Raw genomic sequence first — 20,459 nt, 5'->3', positions numbered from 1 at the left:
GCAACGCAGCCAGACCCAGAGACTGGCAGATTGTGGGACAAACAGGGCAGGCAGTGCAACTGCTAGCAGACCCCACAGCCCCACATTCACGCATAGATAAACCCAGAGGGCTGGACCCAGACAGGTGGCGGATTGTGGGATGAACAGGGCAGGCCAGGCTGCAACTACCAGACCCCTGGGCCCCACATTCACGCATAGATAAACCAGGAGGACCGGACCCAGAAACTGGCAGATTGTGGGATGAATGGGGCAGGCAGTGCGACCGCTACCAGACCCCACGGCCCCACATTCACGCATAGACAAACTGGGAGGAACAGCAGGGGAGTGAGGCAGAACCCTCAACCCAGGGTTCCAGCTCAGAGGAAATAAAGCCTCAAACCTCTGATTGAAAACACCTGTGGGGGTTGAGGTGGCAGCAGGAGAAACTCCCAGCCTCACAGGAGAGGTTATTGGAGAGACCCACGGGGCCTAGAGCATGCACAAGCCCACCCACGCGGGAATCAGCACCAGAGGGGCCCAGTTTCATTGTGGGTAGAGGAGGGAGTGACTGAAATCTGGCAGATAGTGAAGCAGGCACCACTGGTCCCTCTCAGCCCCTCCCTCACAGCACAGCGACCAGCATTACCCCACCCCTGCGAAGACCTAAGGCTCCACCCCTTTATGTAACAGGAGAGCTGAGACAAAAAAAAATAAAAAGGCCCAAATGCAAGAACAGATCAAAGCTCCAGAAATAATTCAACTAAGCAACAAGTAGATAGCCAACCTATCAGATGCACAGTTCAAAGGAAGCTCACAGAATTGGTTGAATTTCATTGGAAATTAGATGAAAAAATGAAGGCTATGCTAGGAGAAACAAAGGAAAATGTACAGGGAACCAACAGTGATGGGAAGGAAACTGGGACTCAAATCAATGATGTGGACCAGAAGGAAGAAAGAAACATCCAACCAGAAAAGAATGAAGAAACAGGAATTCAAAAAAATGAGGAGAGTCTTAGGAACCTCCAGGACATCTTGAAACGTTCCAACATCCAAATTATAGGGGTGCCAGAAGGAGGAGAGGAAGAACAAAAAATTGAAAACTTATTTGAACAAATAATGAAGGAGAACTTCCCTACTCTGGCAAAGGAAATAGACTTTCAGGAAGTCCGGGAAGCTCAGAGAGTCCCAAAGAAGCTGGACCCAAGGAAGAACACACCAAGGCACATCATAATTACATTAGTCAAGATGAAAGAGAAGGAGAGAATCTTAGAAGCAGCAAGAGAAAAGGACACAGTTACCTACAAAGGAGTTCCCATGAGACTGTCAGCTGACTTCTCAAAAGAGACCTTACAGACAAGAAGGGGCTGGCAAGAAGTATTCCAAGTCATGAAAGGTCAGGACCTACATCGAAGATTGCTCTATCCAGCAAAGCTTTCATTTAGAATGGAAGGGCAGATAAAGTGCTTCTCAGATAAGGTCAAGATAAAGGAGTTCATCATCACCAAGCCCTTATTCCATGAAATGTTAAAGGGATTTATCTAAGAAAAAGAAGATAAAAAATATGAACAGTAAAAATGACAGCAAACTCACACTTATTAACAACCACACCTAAAACAAAAACAAAAGCAATCTAAGCCAACAACTAGAACAGGAACAGAACCACAGAAATGAAGATCACATGGAGGGTTATCAACAGGGGAGTGGGAGGGGGAGAGGGGGGGAAAGGTACAGAGAATAAGTAGCATAAATGGTAGGTAGAAAATAGAGAGGGGGAGTGTAAGAATAGCATAGGAAATGTAGAAGCCAAAGAACTTATATGTATGAGTCATGGACATGAACTATAGGGGGGGGAATATGGGAGGAAGGTGGTGTGCAGGATGGCGTGGAGTGAAGGGGGGGAAATGGAACAACTGTAATAGCATAATCAATAAATATATTTTTTAAAATTTTGTTGTTGTCCTTCTTTTGGTTGTGTGAGGAGTCAAAGTGTATCTACCCGTGCCTCCATCTTGGCCAGAGGTCCTAAACTACACATTCTTAAACAACCAATAGGTCAAAGAAAAAATTGCAAGGAATAAATTTTTTTTTAAATCTTGAAACAAATGAAAATGAAAACACAATATACCAAAATTTATGGAATGCAGAGAAAGCAGTACTAACAGAAGTATTTATAAGTAGAAAGCCTAATGTTTAAAAAGGCAAAAGAGCTCAAGTCAAAAACCTAACTTTACACGTTAAGGAACTAGAAAAAGAAGAACAAACTAAACCCAAAGCTAGCAAAAGAAAGAACATAATAAAGATCAGAGCAGAAATAAATAAAATAGTGATTAGAAAATCAGCAGAAAAATTAGCGAAATCAAGAGCTGAGTTTTTTAAAAAATCAAAAAAACTGACAAGCCTTAGCTAAGAAAAAAAAAAACAACAAAGAAGACTCAATTAAATAAAATCAGAAAGTGGGGATTTACAATTGATTATGTTAGAAATAAAAATGATTATTGAAATGTACAATGAACAATCTGTCTTTTTTTTTAATGGTTAGCCTCCGAGAGGAATATCAGGGGAGCGAGACAGACTGCACAACCCAGGGTTCCAGCATGAGGACATAAAGCCTCAAAACTTCTGACTGAGAAAACCTTTGGGGGTTGAGGAGGTAGGAGAAACTCCCAGCCTCACAGGAGAGTTCATTGGACAGACCCACAGAATCCTAGAGCATACACAAACCCACCCACCTAGGAACCAGCAACAAAATAAAAATAAGGTAACTAGGAACAAATTTAACCAAGGGGGTAAAAACCTGTACTGAAAATTATAGGATACTGAAGAAAGAAATTGAGGAAGATCCAAATAAGTGGCAGAATAGGCTGTGTTCATGGATAAGAAAAATTAACATCATTAAAATGTCCATACTTCCCAAAGCAATCTATAGATTCAATGCAATTCCTATTTAAATACCAATGGCATATCTCACAGATATAGAACAAATATCCTAACAATTTATGTGGAACCATAAAAGACACTGAATGTCCTCAGCAATCTTGAGAAAGAAGAACAAAGTTGTAAGTATCACATACCTGATACCAAACTATACTACAATTCCACTGTAATCAAAACAGCATGGCACTATCATAAGAACAGGCATACAGATCAATGGAACAGAATATAGAGCCCAGAAATAAAACCACAACTTAATGGTCAATTAATATTTGACAAAGAAGGCAAGAACATACAAAGAAGTAAAGACAGTGTCTTCAGTAAACAGTATTGGGAAAATCAGACAGACACATTCAAAAAACTAAAAATGAAACTAGACCACCAACTTACACCATACACAAGAATAAATTCAAAATGGATTAAAGACTTAAATTTAAGATGCAAAACCACATAAATCCTAGAAGAAAACATAGGCAGTAAAATCTCAGACATTTCTCATAGCAATATTTTTACCAATATCTCTCCTCAGACAAGGGAAACAAAGGAAAAAAAATAAACAAATGGGACTACATAAAACTAAAAGTCTTTTGCACAGTCAACAAGAAGAAACCATCAACAAAATAAAAGAGGAACACACTGAATGGGAGAACATATTTGCTAATGATACATCTGATAGGGATTTAATTTCCAAAAATATATAAATAATTTACACAAATCAACACCAGGAGAACAAACAATCAAATTTAAAAATGGGCAAAGGACCTGAATAAACACTTCTCCAAAAAGGATATATAGATGGCCCATAGATATATGAAAAGATGCTCAATATCACTAATCATCAGAGAGATGCAAATTAAAACCACTATGACATATCACCTCACATTTATCAAAATAGCTATCATCAACAAATCAACAAACAATGAGTGCTAGCAAGGATGTGGAGAAAAGGGACCCTAGGCACTATTGGTGAGAATGCAGTCTGGTGCAGCCACTGTGGAAAACAGTGTGGAGTTTCTTTAAAAAAATTAAAAATGGAACTGACTTCTGCCTTCTGCCTTCTGGGAGAAGTCATTGCCCCTGGCTGAGCCCAACCCCACCCCCACCCCCCACCCCCCCACACACACAGAGCCAGTAGGCTAATGCCATATCTGAGACTCCATCAGCCTGGGTAACAGTATGGGACCCACCTTGAAGATCCACAGAGGTCCTACCCCACCCAAGTTACAGGCCCACCCAAACTGTTTTCCATAAGAATTACTGGTGTTGGCTCCTCACTCCTCTTAAACAAGCAACATCTGGCTTTAGTGAGCCCCAGTGGCAGCCAGATTAGAGTCTCAGCTTGGCTTCTCCTGGGAATCTCAAAACCCAAAACAAGTAGCAACCATCTCAGATTGCTTTATAGCTCAGGAGGGTGCCCTGATTAAAACATAGGTGGGGGTTGACCTTGGCCTGCACCACCAGGTAAACCACAGGGTCAACGCAGCCAGTGGACAGCTACAGACCAGGTCAGAGCACCACCACCCTGCCCCTGCACAGCTGATCCTCCACAGAGGGCAGAGGTTGGTGGTAAGTGGCTACAGTCAATCATTACAGCTGAATAGCCTGGGTAAATCCCTCCTATTGATCTGCTAACAAGAACCAAGACTCAACTACAAGAGGAGGGTGTACTTGGTCCACACTAAGGGTGCAGCTGGAGTACCCAGCTTGGATGATAGGAGAGGCTGTGTCATGGACCCAACAGGATACCTACTACATTAGGCCACACTACCAAGACATGCAGTCATAGCAGCTCTGCCTAATACATACAAACAAACACAGGGATGCTGCCAAAACGAGACAAAGAAACATGGCCCAAATGAAAGAACAGATCAAAACTCCAGAAAAAAAGAGCTAAACAAAATGGAGATTAGCAATCAGTCAGATGCAGAGTTCAAAACACTGTTTATAAAGATGCTCAAAGAACTTAGTGAGGACCTCAGCAGCATAAAAAAGACCCAGTCAGAAATGAAGGACACTACTTGGAATAAAGAACAATTTACAGAGAAACAACTGTAGAATGGATGAAGCCAAGAATCAAATCAATAATTTGGAACAAAAGTAAGCAAAAAAAAAACCAAAAAACAAAAAACAACCCATGCAGAATAAGAAGAAAAAGGAATCCAAAAAAATGAGGGAAGTATAAACAGCCTTTGGGACAACTTTAAATAGTCCAACATTTGCCTCATATGGGTGCCAGAAGGAGAAGAGAAAGAGGAAGAAATTGGAAATCTATATGAAAAAATCATGAAAGAAAATTTTCCTAATTTGGTGAAGGAAATAGACATTCAAGTCCAGAAAGTGCAGAGAGTCCCAATTATGATGGATACAAAGAGGCCCACTCCAAGACACATCATTGGTAAAAGGCCAAAGGTTAAAGAGAAAGAGAGATTCTTTTTTTCTCGTGTTCATTTATTTTCAAACTTAAACCATTTCTTTTTTTTAATTGTTGTTCAAGTACACTTGTCTGCATTTACCCCTCATCACTCCTCCCCACCCCAGCCATCCCCACCTCCCCCTGCTGCCCCCGATCTCACCCACCCTTCGTTTTGTCCATGTGTCCTTTATTGTTGTTCCTGAAAACCCTTCACCCTTTTTCCCCCATTAGGCCCTTCCACCTCCCATCTGGTTACTGTTAGTTTGTTCTTTATTCAATGTCTCTGGTTATATTTTGCTTGCTTGTTTATTTTGATTAGGTTCCACTTATAGGTGAGATCATATAGCATTTGCCTTTCACTGCCTGGCTTATTTCACTTAGCATAATGCTCTCCAGTCCTATCCATACTGTTGCAAAGGGTAGGAGTACCTTCTTCCTTTCTGCTGCATAGTATTCCATCGTGTAAATGTACCATAGTTTTTGCTCCATTCATTTACTCATGGGCACTTAGGTTGTCCAGGACTTGGCTATTGTAAAATGTGCTGCTATCAACATTGCGGTGCATAGATTCTTTTGAATTGATGTGTCAGGGTTCTTAGGATATAATTCCAGCAGTGGAATTGCCAGGTCAAAAGGCAGTTCCATTTTTAGTTTTCTGAGGAAATTCCTTAGTGTTTTCCACAGTGGCTGCACCAGTCTGGATTCTCACCAACAGTGCACTAGGGTTCCCTTTTCTCCACATCCTCTCCAACACTTGTTGTTTGTTGATTAGTCTATAATGGCCATTCTCACTGGTATCTCACTGGTATGAAGTTGTATCTCATTGTGGTCTTAATTTGTCCATAGTCCATACTACCTAATGCAATTTATACATTCAATGCAATCCCTGTTAAAGTACCAATGACATATTTCACAGATAAAGAACAAACATTTCAAAAATTTATATAGAACCATAAACAACCCTGAATAGCTGCAGCAATTTTGAGAAAGAAGAACAAAGTAGTCAGGTTCACAATACCTGATATCAAAGTGTATTACAAGGCCACTGTAATCAAAACATCCTGGTACTGGCATAAGAACAGACAGACCAATGGAACAGAATAGAGAGCCCAGAAATAAACCCAAGTCTCTATGGTCAATTAATATTCAACAAAGGGGCAGAAGCATAAAATGGAGTAAAAATAGCCTCTTCAAAAAATGGTCTTGGGAGATCTGGACAGATACATGCAAAAAAGTGAAACTCATTCACCAATTTACACCACACACAAAAATAAATTCAAGGTGGATAAGAGAGATAAGAGAGACTCTTAAAAGTAAGAGAAAGGCCCTGGCTGCTGTGGCTCAGTGGACTGAGCACCAGACTTTGAAGCAAAGGGTCGCCAATTTGATTCCTAGTCAGGGCATATGCCTGGGTTGCGGGCCAGGTCCCCAGTAGTGGGTGCACGAGAGACAACCACACAACAATGTTTCTCTCCCTTTCTTTCTCCCTCCCTTCCTCTTTCTCTAAAAATAAATAAAAATCTACTTTTTAAAAAAGCAAGAGAAAAGAAGTTAGTTACTGGAAGGTTGCCAGATGTGAGGGAGGAGGAAGAGAATGAATGAAGTGAGGGATTAAGAAGTACAAATAGGTAGTTACAGAAGAGCCATGGGGATGTAAAGGACAGTGTAATAAATGGAGTAGCCAAAGAACTTATATGCATGAACCATGGACATGAACAATGGTGGTGGTATTGCCTGAGGGAGTAGGGGTCACTGGGTAGAGGGGGGCAAAGGTGAAAAATCAGGACAACTGTAATAGCATAATCAATAAAATATGATTTTTTAAAGAAAGGAAATCTTACCTTTTACAACAGCATGGATGGACCTGGAGATTATGTTAAGTGAAATAAGCCAGTCAGAGAAAAACAAATATAAGATTTCACTCGTATGTGGATTCTGTATGTGGAATATATACAGAATAATGAATAAAATAGAAACAGAAGCATGGATCAGACTGACAGCTGACTGAGGGAAGAGGGGTTGAGGGACTGGATGAAAGAAGGTGAAGAAAATAACCCAAAAACATATATACATAACACACTGACATAGACAGCAGTGTGATGAGAGTGGTGATAGCCAGAAAGAAAGGATGGTAGGGGCTAGGTGGAGGTGGGCACAAGAGGGGAACATGGAGATGAAAGAGACTTTGCTTGGAGTGATGGGTGCACGATGCAGTTCGCGATGATATTTTGGGTTGTACACTTGAAATCTGTATGGTTTTGTGAACCAAAGTCACCCTAATAAATTCAGTGTTGTTGTTTTTTTAAAGTCCTTTTAGCAGGTGGCCAGAGGAAGGCCTTTTCCACCTGTGGATCATATCTGACAGTGGTGTGCTTATTCTTCAGGACTCTTTTGAAAATGTATGCGAGCCCCACAGCTGATCACCCAGCTGAAATTCGGAAGATTATGACTTTGGCCTATTCTGTGGTGATTCCCTATTTAAACCCCATGATTTACAGCTTACAAACCATACTCTGGTTTCTCTTCAGATCATATAAATCTTTTGCCTTTTATAGCTTACAAACCAAGGAGATGACAGCTGCTCTGAAGAAAGTCCTGAGGACAGAATGAGCATACACTAGTCTATACAAGACCAAAGCAAACCATTGTCCAGGCATCAAAGACTAATAAAGAAAGACTTGATTTACTGCTGCTGATTCTCCAATGCACACTTTAAAGAAGATGCTTCTCAGTGGGGTCCCCCAAAATTTTGTTCTTCTACTAACCTGGCAGAGTTAAACTATAGTTGATTCATATTACATTCCAAATGTAACAACAATATTTTCAACATGGGTAACTCCAGTAGCTGGTGATATGAGGGCAATATCAGTGCATTTCATTCTGTTTTAGTTTTGATTTCCAGGGGTTGGGGTGGACTGTAGAATAAGAACAGTTATCCCAGGTGAATCATTGAAGTACTCAAGGCACTAGAAATGGATGCAGTGAGATCTCAAATAATTTGTGAAGTTCATTTATCCATCTTTCTATATCCCATATTCCACAGCTAACTGAAATTTCACTCCAGCACAAATGTCAAAAAGTCTTGGACATTATGAAGTCAAATGGCCAGGTGAGAGTTAAGGCATATGAGGCCTGGTTTCAGGTCAAAAACAATGAATTGGAGTTACATTTCTTTGGTTCATAGGCTGGTACTCAATCTACTGAGCCACACCAGCCAGGGCTGGAACTATATTTCTCTTCTTTATGCCAAGAATGTCCTGGCTAATGAGTAGAGTAAGTCAGTTTTCATATCTCATCTCTCTACCTACTGTCTTGAAAAGCCCAAAATATCTCATTTATGTCAAATAAAGTTTGCTATCACTTTACTGCCATTCAGGCCCACAGCATAAAGTTGGGCATGTTGTAAACCACACAGCTCAAGGACACACCATCCACATAGAGATATGACTGTATGGACGTAGGTGGCAGGCAGCCTTGATTGCTTTTACAAGATTCTCGAAAGGGGAAATATTTTATTTCCATGTGGATCATGTACCCTAGAACTGGGCACTCTGCTAGGAATATAAATGATGAATAAAGATTTGTTAAATGACAAAATTAATAAGTGGAAAATATACTACAATTTAAATTTAGCATTCTTTTTTATTGCAAACCCAGTAATTATATCTTCCAATCAAAAATGGCAGCATGTGGTCTGGCAGTTATAGGCATAGTTTATGGGAAATATATTTGAAATTACAACTCTCCTAGAAATGTAGATATCTATGGTCCTCATAATTATAGTCCATTGCACTAAATTGCTTGGACAAAATTTTGATTTTTATAAAAATCATGTTCATTAGAAAGACCATTTTTCATCATTCTAAAAATATTATAAATTGATATAAATATCCAAAGTTACCTTGGTGATTAAACATTTATCCTCTGGGCTTGCTCCAGTTTGATCAAATATTGAGAAGCAGCCCCCTTGCTCTCTCTCTGCAGATTGTATAAATGGCACAAGGATACAATTTTGTGAGCATCTTAACAGTGGTGTTAATAAATAGTATGGTCAATTATCCTACTTTTATAGTAAATATATTAATATATTTAAAATATTGATGGTGGCTTCCCCAGCCAAATACTTTGAACTTTAACCAGGAAACTTTAGGACTCAGAAATAAGCCTGGACCAATAGTTTTAGGAAGATTGCTAGTAAAATATCCGAGTTTATATAGTCTTGTCTCAACTCCTAATTCAGCTGGCAGAGAAAGATCTTTCTGGTCTCAACATATTCTAAGGCCACCCTTTTATTTATTATTTAGTTTATAAATTAAATAGCAGGTCAAAGCAGGTGAGTGGACAAGTTATGGTGGTTAGGTCTTTATTCCTAGCAAAAATGAAGTCTCGAGTTTTGTTTTGTGTTGTTTTGGGTTTTTTAATATACTTTATTGATTATGCTATTACAGTTGTCCCATTTCCCCCCCCCCGTTTACTTCACTCCATCCTGCACACCACCTCCCTCCCACATTTCCCCCCTATAGTTCATGTCCATGACTCATACATATAAGTTCTTTGGCTTCTACACTATACTTCCTATACTATTCTTACCCTCCCCCTGTCTATTTTCTACCTACCATTTATGCTACTTATTCTCTGTACCTTTCCCCCCCCTCCCCCTCCCACTCCCCTGTGGATAACCCTCCATGCGATCTCCATTTCTGTGGTTCTGTTCCTGTTCTAGTTGTTGGCTTAGATTGCTTTTGTTTTTGTTTTAGGTGTGGTTGTTAATAAGTGTGAGTTTGCTGTCATTTTTACTGTTCATATTTTTTATCTTCTTTTTCTTAGATAAATCCCTTTAACATTTCATGGAATAAGGGCTTGGTGATGATGAACTCCTTTATCTTGACCTTATCTGAGAAGCACTTTATCTGCCCTTCCATTCTAAATGAAAGCTTTGCTGGATAGAGCAATCTTAGATGGAGGTCCTGACCTTTCATGACTTGGAATACTTCTTGCCAGCCCCTTCTTGCCTGTAAGGTCTCTTTGGAGAAATCAGCTGACAGTCTTATGGGAACTTCTTTGTAGGTAACTGTGTCCTTTTCTCTTGCTGCTTCTAAGATTCTCTCCTTCTCTTTCATCTTGACTAATGTAATTATGATGTGCCTTGGGGTGTGCTTCCTTGGGTCTAGCTTCTTTGGGACTCTCTGAGCTTCCTGAAAGTCTATTTCCTTTGCCAGAGTAGGGAAGTTCTCCTTCATTATTTGTTTAAATAAGTTTTCAATTTTTTGTTCTTCCTCTCCTCCTTCTGGCACCCCTATAATTCGGATGTTGGAACGTTTCAAGATGTCCTGGAAGTTCCTAAGACTCTTCTCATTTTTTTTGAATTCTTGTTTCTTCATTCTTTTCTGGTTGGCCGTTTCTTTCTTCCTTCTGCTCCAAACCATTGATTTGAGTCCCAGTTTCCTTCCCATCACTATTGGTTCCCTGTACATTTTCCTTTGTTTCTCCTAGCATAGCCTTCATTTTTTCATCTAATTTGCAACCAAATTCAACCAATTCTGTGAGTTTCCTGATTACCAGTGTTTTCAACTGTGCATGTGATAGGTTGGCTATCTCTTCTTTGCTTAGTTGTATTTTTTCTGGAGCTTTGATCTGTTCTTTCATTTGGGCCATTTTTTTTGTCTTGGCTCGCCTGTTTCATAAAGGGGCAGAGACTTAGGTGTTCACTGGGATGGGGTAATGCTGGTCACTGCGCTGTGACGCTGTACATGGAGGAGGAGCCGAGAGGGAGCAATGGTGCTTGCTCCACTCTCTGCCGGATTTCAGTCACTCTCCCTACTACCCACAATCAAATTGGGCCTTTCTGGTGTTGCTTCCCGAGTGGGTGGGTTTGTGTACGTTCTAGGACCCTGTGGGTCTCTCCAACGAACTCTCCTATGAGGCTTTGAGTTTCTCCTGCTGCCACCTCAACCCCCACAGGTGTTTTCAATCATTGGTTTGAGGCTTCATTTCTCCACATTGGAACTCTGGGTTGCATGGTCTGTCACCCAGTCCACTGGCTGCTGCCTCACTGGCCAGCTGCAGCTTTGCCCACCCAGTTCCACAATCTGCCACCTCTCTGGGTCCACCAGCCGCCGCCTTGCCACAAGTCCTCCCCACACCAGCTGCCCGTCTCCGCCCCTCCTACCGGTCTGGATGAATGATTCTTCTTTATCTCCTTGGTCGTCGGACTGCCATATAGTTTGATTTTCTGTCAATTCTGGTTGATTTTTGTTTTTAAATTGTTGTTGTCCCTCTTTTGGTTGTGTGAGGAGGTACAGTGTGTCTACCTATGCCTCCATCTTGGCTGGAAGTCTGTTTTGTTTTTTTGATCCTCACCCAAGAATATGTTTATGGATGTTGGAGAGAGAGGGAAAGAAGGAGAGAGAGATAGAGAGATGGAAGCATTGATATGAGAGAGAAACATCACTTGGCTACCTCCTATATGCACCCCAATGAGGGGATCGAATCTGCAGCCCAGGAATGTGCACTGAATGGGGATCAAAGCCACAACCTTTTGGTGTACAGGACAATGCTGCAACCAACCAGGCAACCCAGCCAGGGCAAGGCATACAGTTTTATATACTAGAAAAATGGACATACCTAGCTGCAAGGTACCCCAAGAGCCCAACCATGATGTAGAATAGTGTAGTTTAGGCGGAAACAAGCCACAGAAAAATGATGGCCTCCAAAAGAAATCATGTATAGGGTACATAGTAGCTGCCATCAGTTATTTAAGGTCCCCACCATTGCCACACTGAAAGAGGAATTAGACTTGATTTGTGCAGCTTCAACAAAGGAGAGTCCCAGGATTAATATGTGTAAATAATAAAGGAGACAGATGTTCCTCAACTTAAAGAAGTACTTTGAGAGAACTAGAACTCCTCAAGAGGGGAATGGGGTGAATTGTTCAGCAAATCCAGATGCTGTGCAGTGGGAGCTAGGTAGATGGTTTTCAAACCATTTTACAGAACCCTGAAAGTTCTGCAACCCCTCCCTGAGGGCAGCAAAAGCAAGGAAGCTCGACTCCCATCCACAGTTCTATTCTTACCTGCTATTTATTGAACTTCTACCTATCAAACTCTAAGGAGGAAAATTAAGGAAGTTATATTTACTTCACATTTATACTCAATTTTGTTTCAAAGTAAAAGGATGTATCCAAAGTTTATACTTGTATGTAGGATATCAAATGGGTAATGATTTTAACATGAAAGAGGAAACATTACTGAGACTCCGGATTATAGGAATATTTTAAATGAAGCGAGGATTGTTCCAAACCAATCTCCAAATGGGCCAGTGTGTCTAGGAGTTACTGACTTTGCACATTTAAGGAAATCCCTTAAATCTCTCTAAACTTCAGTTTTATAATCTGTAAAAGAGAAGGATAAAGCATACCTCCATACTGTTCAAAGGGTCATTAGGAAAACAAAATGAGATAATGTGTATAAAAATACTTTATACATTTTCAAGCAATTTATTAGTAAAACCTACAAATGTTCATCTTCATTCTTTAGTTAATTCTGTTTCTCTTACAGGTTTGGGATCCCAGAATACAACAATGCATTTTGTGACTGGGTTTGTCCTCCAGGTTTCCCTGGTCCAGGGGAAATGCAGAGATGCTTCTTCTCATTAATCCTGGTAGTCTACTCCTTGCTAGGTAGGGAATGGAGCTATTGTCGGTGCAGTGAAGTGGGACAAGCGGCTTCACGTACCCACGTACACCCTCCTGGGAAACTTTGCCTTCCGAGAGATCTGGCACATTTCCTCCACTGTCCCAAACATGCTAGTCAACATCCTCTCTTATACCAAGACCATCTCCTTCATTGGCTGCTCCAATTGTATTTTTTTTTCCACTGGGCACAACAGTGTTTCTTCTTATCAGTATCACTTAATCCTAAACTAGGCTTATGATTAGTACCTAGCCATCTGTCACCCACTACATTACCCCTCCAGCATGACTGGGAAGTTCTGTGTGATCTGGATCTGTGTTTGCTGGTCGAGTGGATTTCTCAGCTATCCAGTCCCCATTGTCCTTATCTCCCAATATCATTGACCACTTCATGAGTGACCCAGGCCCATTGCTCTGACTGGCCTGCATCCCTGCTCCTTCTACTGAGCTTATCTGCTACACCTCCAACTCAATGATTATCTTTGGGTCCCTCATTTCCATCTTGGGATCTTACACTGTGGTACTCAGAGTTGTGCCTTGTGTTCCTGCCGGTATTGGTCAAACTAAAGCTTTCTCCACATGTGGGTCCCACCTAATGGTGGTGTCTCTATTCTATGGAAACCTCTGGTGATGTATGTTAGCCCAACATCAGGCAACCCAGCAGGAATGCAGAAGATCATTGCTTTGATAAACTTAGTGGTGATTCCTCTCTTAATTTTTTTAATTAAATGTATTGTGTAACATTAGTTCATAAAATTATAAGAAATATATTCATTATGTATTTCTATGATACATGATCTATATATTCTGGTACAGACACTCTGGAAAGCAGTACGGAGGCTCCTCAAAAAATTAAGAATACCGTTACCATGTGACTCCACTCTTAAATCCCTTTATCTATAGTCTCCAAACAAAGACATGAATGGTGCCTAGAAGAAAGTCCTGGGATTAAAGACAGCTTTTTAAATATGAGTTGCAATTTTTGGGCCATAAATAAAATATTTTATAGTCATATTTATTAAAGTTTTACATTTATGGCTTCTGGCTTTTGTGATATGCTTAGAAAGTAAGTCCTTTTCTACTCCAAATTTATGAGAGGGAAAATTCTTATGGTTTCTTCACCTACTTTTATGATTTTTGCCTTCAAGTTTTCTTCATAAATTTTTTTGTACTTTTTGTTAAGATCATTTATGGATATTTTGTCATTTTTACTGTTATTGTACATGGATCCCATCTTTTATTAGATCTCTTAATTTATTTCAATATATTGAGGCTACTGATTTTTGTATGTTAATTTTGTAGTCAGTCACCTTACTGAATTCTCTAATTTCAGTAAGTTTTTAGTTAATTATCTTGATATTTTTAGGCATCCAATTATATTGCTTATAATAGTGATAATTCAATATCTTTCTCTCTGTTTATTTTTATTTATTTATTTCATTTTTTCTTTTTTGACCTTATTATTTTATTTTTTAAAGCTGTCTTTACATATAACTTCTATGAATCAATTTTTTAAAAATGCAACAATATGAGAAAATAAAAAAGAGATATAATCAGAGAGTTGTTAGAAAAGGAATTACAAGTGGCTTTTAAATATTTGAAAAGATTGCCAATCTTACTCATAGTAGGTAAAATGTTAATTACAGTTATGAGATCAGCAGAAAACTTAGTGATATACTTTTGTTGGGTGAATATTATCATTCATACATTTTTGATTGGACATTTTACATACAAATTGGACTGTAGTTCAATTTGACACCTACAGAGGATAATTTGGCAGTGTCTATCAAAATCACAATGACGTTTACCCTTTAACCCTGTAATCCCACTAATAGGAATTTAACCTGTAGTTATATTTTCACACATGTGAACTAATGTACAAAATTTTTTGTTGCAATGTTTTTTATAACAATAAAAGTTTGCAGACAAGTTAAATGTTAAAGAAAGAAAGAAAGAAATTCCTGGGATTAAGTGATGCAGACCCCAGCGGACAGACTCCATGTGTTGTGGCTGCCATGGACAAATTCACATGGACTACAGAAGTCCTGTGGAGAAAAAGTAGACGGCATGGCCACTCTCTAAGTGAGAGAGAGGGCCTCAATCCCTGCCTGAATAGGCTTTTATTGTATTTCTGGGTAAATTACATCAAAGATGGTCCTCATTTACTATGCACAGGTTCACTGTAGATGATTACCTTTTACAGATAACAAAGAGAAAGAATGTTGCTAATTACTTCAAAGAGAAGGATGTTATAGATCAAGGGGAAAAGTGGTTGAACTGGTTACACTCCATACTTGGGAGATTTAGTACAGATTTTAGAAAGTTACTTTAGAGATATGCAGTAAACATTTGCTGCCTCAATCCAGGGTGAGGGAGTTTTAGCGAAAGCAAGTCTCATAGCAGCCTAGGTACAATGCAGGCCTGATTCCCCATGGGAGAACCTGTCCATGGGCATGGGTCCTGTGTGTCAGACCTCGCTCCCCACTGGCCTTTCCAAGTGGGGGCTGGGCTACATGCCCCATGCCACATGGAATGGTTTCCTATAATTAAGAATTAACCAAAACTTAGACATTTTTGAAAGAGAAGGAGAATTTGCCACTTCTGACCTAAGTTATTTGTAACAACAATAGAGAACGGCTTCAATAAGTCATGTTCTGGCTTACACTTAAGTAGAAAGAGAGACTTATTTTTCACAGTTCTTTGGCAGTTCTAGTTCAGCTTATTGAGATAAATACTCAGTAAAACATTTTAAACATGCAAGATCTCACTGAGTAATTATATGGTGTTATTATAATATATGCTCTTCTGTGATGTATCTTTCCTGGTTCAATCCTAGCTGGTGGAAGGAATCAAATGCATGTGTACTTGGAGTCTTTCAAGAGAGGGTGCAATCTTTTAAATTCAAAAAGTAAACATTCTTAAAGATAATGGGTCAAGGTGCCACCAAAACAAAACACCCAGTAATGGACACTTCCCATTGTTTGAGGCTTTCACACCAAAAACAGAGTATGTTTCATACCTCTCTCACTTAGAGATAAAGTACAAACTTTTCTTCCTGCCCTCAAAGCCTTCATTCAATAGACTGTTCTATCAGTCTTCTCTCCTACTGATCCACCACCTATGCCCTGCAGTTTACAATGATCAGTCTTGTTACTTTACTTTAAATACGTTTTCGCCCAATTAGGCATCTTTGCTCATAGTGCTTCCTCCCCAAATCAATTGTGCAATCCTAATATTACTTGTAATATGGAATAACAATGCCCTAAACATATTTTTATGCCTTTCAGAAAGCTGTAGGGAAAAATTTCAGAAAGGTATTCAGAGAAAATAATCCCAAGGACAATTGCTATTTTTTGTGCCCAAGCCCCATGCTGAAACACAAAAGTTATCAGCTGAGAGGCCAATTTATTGAAAATAAGAGGAGACCCATTTGGTTATGGCCATACTGAGAATGAAATTATGTGTGCTAGGAAGATAGGCCTGTTGGAGGTAAGTGATGATACACAGTTTCAAACCTTTCCACTACCAAAGCGTGTTTGACAACAGGGATCAGAAAACATGGGGCACTTGGGGACTATATTTCTTTTAAAAATCAAAGTTTTTATCTTAAAATTTATCACAAACAATACTTTCTCCTCCATAATATATATGTATTTAGGATGATACAAAATTATCTTCTCTCAATAACATTGTCTTTCAGGAATGCATTTAATTAGGGGTTGTGTGCATGATGTGGCACAAAATCACATTTGAGAAACGTGATATCATGTTTGAGAAACACAAGCTAAAGGAGAGGAGGGAGTCCCCCCATAGTTAATGTAGCATATTATTTTTAATAATCCTTATGGGCCAACTTACCATAAATGTTAATGAAACCCCCAAGCAAGAAGTAAGAAGGCACCTAGGGAAAACATGGAGAGTTATAGGATCACATGAAGAGATACCTGAGAATTCTAAACAGCAACTAAAATAGCATATGTATAGTACATAGTTTCAACATACCCTACAGAAAATAGGCCACTAGAATCTTGTGGTACAAGGGAAGTAAAATAAGCCATGCATTAAGTTCTCACACAGGGCTTCCACATTAAAACCAGTGAAAGAGCATCTCTGTGATCTCCCTGTAAAGCTTCATGGTACACAGAAAGCATTTTCTCTGGCAGGCATTGCTGTTATTATACATCACAGGTAGGCCTATTCCCCTATAATTTGTTCATTCAATATGCTCAAAAGATTGAGTATCAAAAATTTGGTTTCTCTTTCAACTCAAAAAAACACACAAAAAAACCCTGTCAGAGTATTTAGAGCACCATGGAATTCATACCCTCCAAAATAAGTGAACTAAACAATGCCAAAGTCATCCACAAGCCTTCCCTTTCTCAGAAAGTGGCTGAGACACAAGGAATGGTATTACTTTTAAAGGTATTTTCAATACAACTGTATGGAACTAGCTATCCACTGGGACTAGAACCAGAAGAAAATAAGGAAAAATTTTTGTCACCTCTTTATCCATTCCATTACTTATCTACAACTTCACAAGATATGGAATTTTAAAAATTAGGGGTAAAACCAAATTGGTGTGTATGAGAGCTAAGATTCACATAGAATTTGGCGAATATATTAGGAACTGCTTCTTACAATCATGTTGGAAATTACCTGTGAAATTCATTTACCATGCTTTCCCTATTAGCTGACTGACAGTTTTTCTGTGATGTTTTTTACTGTCTAGTAGAGTAGTCTACAGCTCAAACACATGGAGCTAAGTCTTCTGCATTTTGATTTTGAGTTAAAGTCTATGAATCCGAGTTCAAGTCATTGTTGCTGCTGTTCCAGAGTTAAGTGGCTGCTCTCTGCCTCACTGCTTTCTTGTCTTCTTTTCTTTCTAATTTATTTTATTTTTTTATTCAGTTATAATTGTCTGCATTTTCTCCCCATCCCTCCACCCCACCCCAGCCAGTCCCACCTCCCTCCCCCACCTCTACCCTCCCCCTTGATTTTGTCCTTGTGTCCTTTATAGTAGCTCCTATAGACCCCTCTCCCTACTATCCCTTTCTTGTCTTCTTGAGGAGAGGTTTCTTATTTGGAAATCAGAGTTTCCATAGTGCCAAATCATTGTTTCATGGTGTCTCACCAAAATGATCATCAATGCAAGTTAGTTTAGCTCTTTATGATAAGTTAAAAAAATTTTTAAACTTATTCTCATCTTTCAGTTTCCTTCTCTTCTTGGTTTCTTGTTCAAAAGACTACAACCTTCTTTGATATAACAACAGGAAGCTAAACAGGAAGGGTATGTTTGATAAGTAGGTTCATAGTTCACTTCATGCATTATTAATTTAGTGATCCCAAAATAGTTGCATCATTATAAATATATTTATCTTATTTAATATGAAATCACTGAATAGAAGGGGTTTGATTATGTTCAGTGAGTACTATAAGCATTCTATTTACACCATTTGTATCGAAATTATTTTTAAGGGAAATTTTTTTCTTATCAGTAAAAATGTTAAAAGTATCTTGTTAAAAAATTCCTGGAGATTCTAATATGTTAAAGTTATCATTGTGCTGTTTTATCTGAATTGTATTTAGTTCTTAAAAAGATATCTTCCTTGCTGATAATGTTCTAAAGGAAATAAGGGTAAGTTTTGCAATATGGGTGAATAATTATTTTTGAAACAACTTTGACTCCCTTAATTTGTGTTATTTTGAAAACAGAGTCTTATTTTTTAAATAGATTAAAGAAAAATACGCTGAATAGCGAATTTTAAGAAAACTTGAGGCACCAGTAAGAAGAGTTTTAGGAGAGAATCTTTGGTGATATTTTTCTCTAATACATCCCATATGTTATAGTCATATTTAATTACATTTATCTTAAATGTATATGAAGCATGATAGATTATCATGTGAAATCAATCATTATAAAGTGAATAATAGTGATTTTTCATCTCTAAAAACAAAGAATTAAATACCAAACTATAAATGAGGTGTAGTGTAGTATAAGTATCTTCAAATAAAAAATAGATATATAAAGAATTTATCTAAATATGCTTGTTAATTTTCTTATGGCATCATGTAAAAAAGTGATAGAAATTTAATGCTCTCAATGAAAAGAACTCAGGTGTGGGGGTGAAGGAAATCTGACATTGTGTCAAAGTTCCTATCATTTAAGTCTATAAAAAGTGTCAGATTCAAATGTTTTTAAATGACAGGTGTGTGTCCTCACATTTTGAAGTGAATAACACTAATAGCTTACAGCTATTCAGGGTTGTTTATGGTTCCATATAAATTTTGTGTTGTCTTTGTGTCTATGACTTTCAGTTTTATTTCCCACACATGACTGAAATCATATGGTTCTTAGCTTTTTCTGACTGACATTTTTTAAAAGATTTTATTTATTTTATTTTTAGAGATGGGGGAGTGAGGGAGAAAGAGAGGAAGAGAAACATCAATATGTGGTTGCCCCTCACACACCCTCTACTGGCCCACAACCCAGGCATGTGCCCTGACAGGGAATCAAACCAGCAACCCTTTGGTTCACAGGCTGGCACACAATTCACTGAGCCACATCAGCCAGGGCTGACTGACATTTTGTTTAGCAAAATATTCTCAAGATCCAGCCATGTTGTTGCAAATGACAGTATGTCATCTTTTTTTATGGCTGAGTAATATATTGCACTGTATATATGTACCACATCTTTATCCATTCATTTATTGAAGGACATTTCAGGTGTTCCCATGTCACAGTGACTAATACTGCAGTGAACATAGTGGTGTACATATCTTTGTGAATAAATGCTTTCAAACTTTTCAGGTAGATACCCAGAAGAGGAATTCCTGGGTCATATTCCTAATTTTTTGAGGAGCTTCCATACTATTTTCCATTGTGTCTGTACCAGTTCACTTTCCCACCAGCATGAATGAGGGTTCCTTTTTCTCCACAATTTCTCCAACATTTGTTATTACTTGTCTTGTTAATAATATCCATTCTAACAAATGTGAGGTGGTATCCCGTTGTAGTTTTGATTTGCATTTCTTTAATAGCTAGTGAAGTTGAGCATCTTTTCATATATCTGTTGGCTATTTGCACGTCTTCTTGGGAGAAGTGTCTGTTCAGATCCTCTGCCTGTTTCTTAATTGGATTGTTTGGTGTTCAGTTATATTAGTTGTTTACATATCTTGGATATTAACCCCTTGTCGGACCTGTTTGAAAATGTCTTCTCCCATTTGATTGGTTGTCTTTTTGTTTTGTTGGTGGTTTCTCTTGGTGTGCAGCTTTTTAGTTTAATATAGTCCAACTAATTTATTTTTGCCTTTACTTCCCTTGCCTTTGGAGTCAAATTCATAAAATTTTCTCTAAGACCAAGGTCAATAAGTCTAGTGTCTATGTTTTTTCTGTGTGATATATTGTTTCAGATCTTATTTTTAGGCCTCTGATCTGCTTTGAATTAA

At 38.7% G+C, this 20,459-nt stretch overlaps 1 pseudogene; it reads left to right on the top strand.

Annotated features, from left to right (window-relative positions):
* The first annotated feature begins 8,414 nt into the window (after positions 1-8,414).
* Positions 8,415-13,935, top strand: LOC112311101 (olfactory receptor 11H6-like; annotated as a pseudogene).
* The last annotated feature ends 6,524 nt before the right edge of the window (positions 13,936-20,459 follow it).

Source organism: Desmodus rotundus, chromosome 7 (genome assembly GCF_022682495.2).
Source record: "Desmodus rotundus isolate HL8 chromosome 7, HLdesRot8A.1, whole genome shotgun sequence".
NCBI lineage: Eukaryota > Metazoa > Chordata > Mammalia > Chiroptera > Phyllostomidae > Desmodus > Desmodus rotundus.
This window is presented reverse-complemented; position numbering and strand designations above follow the sequence as displayed.